We start from the raw sequence: 8,061 nt of genomic DNA, 5'->3' as shown, positions 1-8,061 counted from the left end.
ATATGGCATCAGGGAGCTGGTCGTTGTAGATCAATGGGGAATAGGACATACAACCCCACCATCCACATAATCGCTGTAAGTGAAACCCTATGGGAACTAAACGGGGCGCTTTTGGTAGTGCATCATAAGGGAGAAAATGAGGTTATGTGGGTCGACTGTGTGGCCATACACACAAAACTAACATAACTCTTGTTGGTGGGTGAAGGAATCCCAACTAGGTCAACCTGATGTTATTTTCCAAGTGGAATGAAGTGTCACCATAAGATATGAGGTGTTAGGATAATTACAAGCATCGAGAGCTGGTGAGTGGGGTGATGTGTCTACTAGGATCCACCTAGAAGGCGTTGGCTAATGTGAAAAGTGGAAGAAATTATATTTTGGAAGGAATGGAATATATATATGTGTGTGAGTGTGTATATATATATATACCCCATTCATCTAATGGTAACCTGAGGGGTCGGGTGATGTTACACCATGTTATTATTTTGACGAGACCCTGTAGCTAGAAGCGTTTTGGTCTTATCAATAGATTTTTTTTAATGTGTATGAAGAAAAAGACAATATTACGAACCATTTCTATTTAATTATTGAGTTTTACATTGTATAAAAGACAGTAAAAGTAACATTGACTATTATTGTCCATTCACTTCTACATTATTTAGATTGACTACTTTTACTCTATTATTTTTATGCATGTAAAATGATATTCTTCTTTATACACAATGTAGCTACTCTAAGCCTTAGTCATTTATATTCATTTTATTACCTTCCATGCACTTCTTCTTAACTCGGAATCTAGGATTTAAAATAGCTTATTTCACATTACTTTATGTCAATCAAAGATTTCCTATCATTACAAAATAGAATTATGGAATATACATTCTAACTGAAATATACAATCATACAATTATGAAAAGAGTATGTTCAACACTAGTTGTTGTGCCATCTTCCTCCCTATCATAGTCACCAATTAAATAATAGTATTTCTTTACTTAGGACACTCGTTAGCCTGGACCATGAATTTGTAATGAGATAAATAAGATTTTTCTACTATTTGTAGTATTTTCCCCAACACTCTTACCACAGTGCTCATGGAAGAAAAAAGATTCCCCCTCCTCTTTGTCCCTTTTCCTATGAAAGTGTAGCCTAAACATTCCAAAGTGCTTGCAACAATTAACCAACTCTCAAAACTTTATTTCCAAGTGTTTGTACTCAACAGATACACAATTGTGCCTCCCAAACATAGATTTCTTTTTTAATTATTGAAATTTCATAATTATTTGATGCCATTGTTTGAGCACTTTTCCAAACTAGTTACGTGGCCCTATTATTCTGGTTACCTATATTTTCTCACCCTTTATGAAGGGAACAAGAATCTCTCGCCTATCACCACTTAGTGAAACCAGTGGTGCAATAAACAACTAGTTGTCTGTGCTACAAACTCATAGTCTATCATATTCTCACATGGTGCAACATCAAATGGTGTTTAAGTAACTTTATTAATGAATAATTAGTTAAAGTCATTAAAATATCGTGTAATGTTCTCAACTTTTGCTATCAAATAGTTAAAATAATTAAAAATGACTAAGAATTTTCTCATTTCCTCAATAATTTCAATTAAGGGTGTTACATCTCTCTACCCCTTAAAAAGACACCTTCGCCAATGCCCCTTCAAAAACGTCTAAGTTATGCAATAGGAAAGGATATTCTTCTTTCGTACCATCTTCCATTTCCTATGTGACCTCTTCAGGATTGAACTGCTTCCACTATGACTTGACCCAAGCAATGACCTTACTCAACAACGAAGTCTTATTTCTATCCAAGGTGCACATTCATTACACTTGGAACTCACCCTTGGGTTCCACTTGGACAAAACTCCAATAAATTATACAAGGAGTATCATGAATATATTTCTTTAGTAATGAAACATGAATAAAATTATGAACCTTGACATTTGTTGGTAAGGGAAACTAATAAGCTATTAACCCTATCTTCACTAATATTTGAAATCATCCACAAAATCTATGAGCTAAACTGGCACAAATCCCTAATCATAAAGTACCGTTTTTATGGTTAACCTTTAGATACACATGATCTCCCATTGCAAATTCCCTATTTGTTATGTTTGTGTCCGCTTACATTTTTTATGATCTTGTGCCATTTTAAAATTTTGTCTTGTTTGTTGTACTATATGTTCCATATCTCTAAGAAAATATGGTCATAGTAGTATCATATCCACTAGATTATCTCAAGTGATAGGTGTTCTTCATTTTCTGTCATACAACACTTCAATTGGTCTCATTGTCAATGATATTTGGTTATCCTTGTTGTATGAAAATTCCACCATATTTAAGTAGCCCTCCCATTTAATTGGTTTGTTTATCACAGATATTTTTAACATATCCTCTACAATGTCATTGGTCCTCCTTTTTTTCCATATTTTAGTGGATGGCATGCTATACTGAAGTTTAGTTGAGTTTCTAATCCTTCAAAAGAGGCCTTCCAAAATTTTGAAGTAAAATTTTCATCTCTATCAGAAATTATCATTTTTGGAACTCCATGGAGTTTGAATATTTATATCATAAAAATGTTTGCAATATTATGAAAATTATGTGTCGATCTAAGAAGGATAAATTGAGTTTATATGGTCAACTTATCCACAAATAGCATGATTAAGTGATGTTGTTCATTCATTCTAGGTAGTCCAATGATAAAATATACATAGATAACTTCCCATTCCCACTCTAGGATTGGTAAAGGTTGTAAAAGTCTAGTTGGATGCCTATGTTATGATTTTATTGGTTGACATTATAGAAACCTAGAAAGGTGCTCAACTATTTCAGTCTTAATACCCAGCTAATTAAATTCTTTTTCAATGGGTGTAAGTGTTTTGTGATACATTGGAGGACCTATAAAGGGTCTTTTATATTGTTAATATAGAATGAGATTATTTACTTCTACCAAATTTGATATATTGAGCCTATTCTTATAGTATAATAGGTCATCCTATATAACACTATATCCCTTCTCTATCATTTCTAGACTATGACTAGCATTTTTCACACAAATTTGCGCAATTTTCATCTGAAATGTACGAAATTTGACTTTATTTTTTAAATTTGATTTATAAGTGTTGATGGTAATTTCTTAATGTAGAATAATTTCTTTTTAATTCATCTCAGACCTATATAGAGCATATTATTGTACTATAATAGGCCATCCTCCATAACACTATATCCCTTCTCTATCATTTCTACACTATGAATCGCCTTTTTCACTCAAATTTGTCTAATTCTCATTTGAAATGTCTACAAATTTGACTTCAATTTTGAGATTTAGTTCATAGTTACTAATGGTCATTCCATGAACTATACTATTTTTTCTACTTAATGTATCTAATACGTTATTTTTTCCCCTTTAATATTATTAATTTTGAATTCATACTGAGTAAGAAAAGTAAACCACCTTGTTTGTCTCATTTGATTTTTCATGGTGAAGGAGATACTTTAGACTAATATTATCTGAAATTAGCATAAATTTTCTCCCCAACAAATAGTGTCACCATAGTTTTAAAGCATGAATTATTGTAGCAAGTTCTACGTCATGTGTGACATAGTTTTGCTCATGTACCTTTAATTTCCTTAACTCATAACATATGACATGACCATTGTGTATATGAACTCCTCCTAGTCTCTCCTTTATTTCATCTATGCACTCTACAAAATCCTAATAAGGATCTTTTATTTTAATATAGGTGCAGTTGTAAGTAGTTGCTTCAATTTCTTAAAGATCTTTTGACATTTAGGGGTCTAGTTAATTTTTTTCTACCTTTTTTGCGATGAAGTTATCGGGTGTGTTATCTTTCAAAATGCCTTTTTAAATCTCCCATAGTATCCAATAATACCCATAAAGGATATGAGATTAGTAACATTTTTACGAACTAGATATTCCATGATTTCCTTAATATTTTCTAGATCCACTTGGATTCCATCTTCAGATATTACCCCTGGTATTAAATTTTCGTGTGATAAAAGGAGCACTTGTTGAATTTAGCTTATAATTGATGTTTCCAAAGTGTTTGTAATACTTGTCATCGATTTTTTCATGTTTTATATCATCTTTAGAACATACCACAATTTCATCTATGAAGATTAGAACATTTTTTTCTAGTTACTTACTAAATACGTTGTTCACTAAGATCATGAAAGTGGCAGATGATTAGTAAGTTAAAATGGTAACACCACAAACTTGTAGTACATGTACCTTGTTCTAAAGGTTATCTTATGAGTATCTATATCCTTAACTCTGATCCGATGATATTTTAATCTAAGGTCTATTTTGGAAAAGGCCTTTGCACCTCTTACCTCATTAAATAAGCCATTTATTATGGCAAAAATGTACTTATTTTTTGTTTTCATCTTGTTAAGTTGTTGATAGTCAATACAGATCCTATGCATACCATATTTCTTCTTAATAAAAATGGCTTGCACTTTGGATGGTGACACACTATGTGGAATAGTCTTCGTTTCCAACACTTTTGAAGTTGCATTTTCAGCTCTATTAACTCAAATACACTCATTATACAAGGTTTTTTAGAACATGGCAGCGATTCATGATGTAAATCTATGGTAAAATCTATATCTCTCTTTGGGGGAAGTCCAAAATTTATTCAAGCATGGAATCTTGATATTCTTTGAGAGTTGCATAGTTCTCGAGAGTTCTTTTCCCTTTTTCAGTCAACAAATCTAAAAGTTTTAGTGCCTGTAATTGACACCCTTTTTTTATTAACTTGCATTGTTGTTATCTATCAATGGCCATTGGTCTTGTAATACCTTTAACTACTCTAGGTTCTTTCATCACCTTCATAAGTGAAAGTTTCTCTGAGCACATTATGATTATTCTATGTTTTTCTAGTGATTCCATCCCAATAATAATATCATAAGCTCCCAAAGGGAGTGTAATTAAAGTAGACTTAATCTCTAGATCATCCATAACCAAGGATTAGTTTGGTACTAACTTAGTAACTTTCCTTTTTTCCCTTGTGTCTTGTTGCACTATGTAGGACTTTTTGTGTTTCGTTTTTCCTAATTTATAATATTCTAATAAGGTAGGTGAAATGTAACTTAATGTAGCACCCGAGTCTATTAAAATAGAAGTAGATGTGGTTAGAAGTTTACCTTCCACTTCCACCATAAATGGTTGGTGTTCTACTTGTGAGTTGTCTAGTGTAGAATTAATCCTACTTATGCTCCTTGTATTCTCCCCTATTGTGGTTACTTCTTGAACATTCTTTACAATTGCCTTGTCCTTATCTTTAAAATGAAAATTCCTAGCCAAGTGTAGTCCATTACATTCCCACAAACTTAATGGGTTCATTAGAGTTTCCTTGACCTTTCGTTTCTACTAGTCTTGTTGTCCTAGTTCCACTTTGAGTTAGCGTGAACTGTGAAGTAATTCCTTTGTTATAATTAACCCCTTGAAACCCTCTAGATACATTCCATGAGGATGAATCCTTGAATCCATTCTCTTTCATAAGGTTTTTCACTCTTTTTATTCTACCATGGTTTGGTTTTCCATCTCTTTTTTAAACTATTGATAACATAAATTTTCTTTTCTTATGACATCCTCCATGGTTTTGAGATTTCAAATTCAATTTGGCTTCCACAAACTGATGGAAAACAACTCAAAAATATTTGGGATTTTTCCTTTTCTTCTTTGCGTTATGGTACATCTCTAAGTAGTTTCAAAAATTTGGAAATAAATTGAATCCATAGTTTGATTTCATAATTTGAAATCATTAAATTATTTAGCCTTCTCATCATAATGTCATACAGTTAGATATGCTTGTTTGAATAGCTTTCTAAATTGATTCCATGACAAGTTTTTCTCTTTGATTCCATAGGATACTTTGGTGTTATGCAACCAAATTGATGCTTCACCGTTCACTAGTAACATGTTAACGTGACCATTAAATTACTAGAATATTTATAAAGTTAGAATTGTTTTTCCATGTTACCACATTTCAGCCTTCTCCTCAGACTTCCCTTCAAAAGTAGGTTGTTTGATTCTCTTAAACTCACCTTGCAATTCGTCTACTTTGACATTCTTCCTTTCCAACAATATTAATATTGTGGTTACTTTCTCATAAGTTTCATCAATAGTTTTCCATTTTTTATCTTCTCTTGTGACTTTTCTCCATTTCCATTAGTTTTTTCTTTTCTTTTAAGGGATCTTGGTTTCAAGGTTTAAGACCCCTTATCAAATTGCTAGAAGTGTGTCTAACATGAGTTTGGTTTTCTTTGTCTGTTAAACTTTGTAGTAACATTGCATTTAATTACTAATGTTATACTTGAGCTTTCATTATTCTTTTGCTATCAACCGTAACACTTTCCAACTCAACCCTCAAATGTCTCATTGTTTCCATCATAATTGATGTTGTGTCTTGATTATTCTCACTATTTCCATGTATAACCTCTCTTCTTTCCTATGACATCTTCATTGTGAGGTGGATCACGTATAACCTCTCTTCTTTCCTATGAACATCTTCATTGTGAGGTGGACCACTTTCCCATGTCATTTGTTGAAGGCTTAACATCTACAAGGTGTTATAATTTCTTTGTTTTAAAGCTTCTAAATGAGGTTGCAACCCATTTTCAGGCACAAATGTTATAACTTTTTGCTATACCACATATATGATCTCTCCTACAATCTCATAAACATACATGCTTAAATAAAATGCATAATTCTTTTTCTAAAAATAAGATGTGGTTTTGTATTGAAAGCATAATTCTTTTTCTAAAAATAAGATGTGGTTTTGTATTGACATTACCATAGTTATTTTTGTTTGTAACATTTCCTTTCGTTGATCTCCCTATCAAAAGGGGTATTACAAATTTTTTTTTGGTTCATATAGCATTGCAACATTAGATCTTATTTTCATAATTCTCTTGGTTAACCTTCGTTCTTGAATTCAAGATCCATTACATTGATAGTCAAGTGAGTATGGATTTCTTCCATTAACGGAGCATGACAACGATGGTAAACTATCAATGATCCTATTATGCGAGTTCTAAGTCCAACCATTTTAACATATTCAGATATTTATACGTTGCAACCTTTTAAGCTTTGACTCCCACGAACATAGCATTCTTCATCTTTTACATGGTTAAGGTATGTTATAAAGGGTGCTCGTGGGATAAAGGATGTAATTAGACGTGGGCTAAAGGCTCCACGTCCTACCCATCTTGATTATACGTGGTGAATTGCACATACAGTCGACACACGCCATGTCTAACATGCTCAAGGATAACGTAATTTTCTATCTACCACATTAATGTTGTTGGGTTTACAAATCTCAACCATAAAGGCCAAACCGTTGTTTCCATAGGGATAATCACCTTAAGGACATTCCTACACCGTTCGATGATACACAAATTTATGGTGGATCCTTGCTCGTTACTCCCAAGATTGTTTCATTTTCGATAGGTGGAGAAAGCGTACTTACATTATTAGTTTCATGTATAATCCTTAATTAGTCTATTAGCAAAATAGGTGGGGAAAGCCTACTTACATTATTAGTTTCATGTATAATCCTTAATTAGTCTATTAGCAAAACATTGGTGATTGGTAGCGAAAGGTTCGAGGTTTTATCTCTCTTAGTTGTATGGTGAGCAATTCATCCAGATCATTTCTACTCATCATGATAGTAAATCACGCCTTAGTCGTTTTTGTCGTTTTGCATGTCAAAAACTCTCGCCAACATTCTAATATTTTTTATTTTTTTTTATGTTTATGATTCGTAATTTTTCAATTTATAATGTTTCTCCTCCATGTCCTGATATGTTTTTTCCATCATGTTTTTCATCATACAAGTTTTATGGAGGAAAGGACAAGGATGGCTCTCCTCAAGGAAAAACAATGAGCAACCTTTTCCATCGAACACTGTTTTCTCAAAATGCATACTTTGTTTGGGTCGACACCCTCGCAGCCGATGTGGCATTGTGGTAGGGTCCATATCCATGACATCAGTCCTAATTTCTTTATGGAATGGTAAGCATAACC

This window comes from Pinus tabuliformis, chromosome 5_1 (assembly GCF_031772625.1).
Source record: "Pinus tabuliformis cultivar Carrire ecotype Pingquan chromosome 5_1, CPIR1, whole genome shotgun sequence".
NCBI classification, from domain to species: domain Eukaryota; kingdom Viridiplantae; phylum Streptophyta; class Pinopsida; order Pinales; family Pinaceae; genus Pinus; species Pinus tabuliformis.
The sequence above is the reverse complement of the archived record's forward strand: the minus strand, read 5'-3'. Positions refer to the sequence as shown.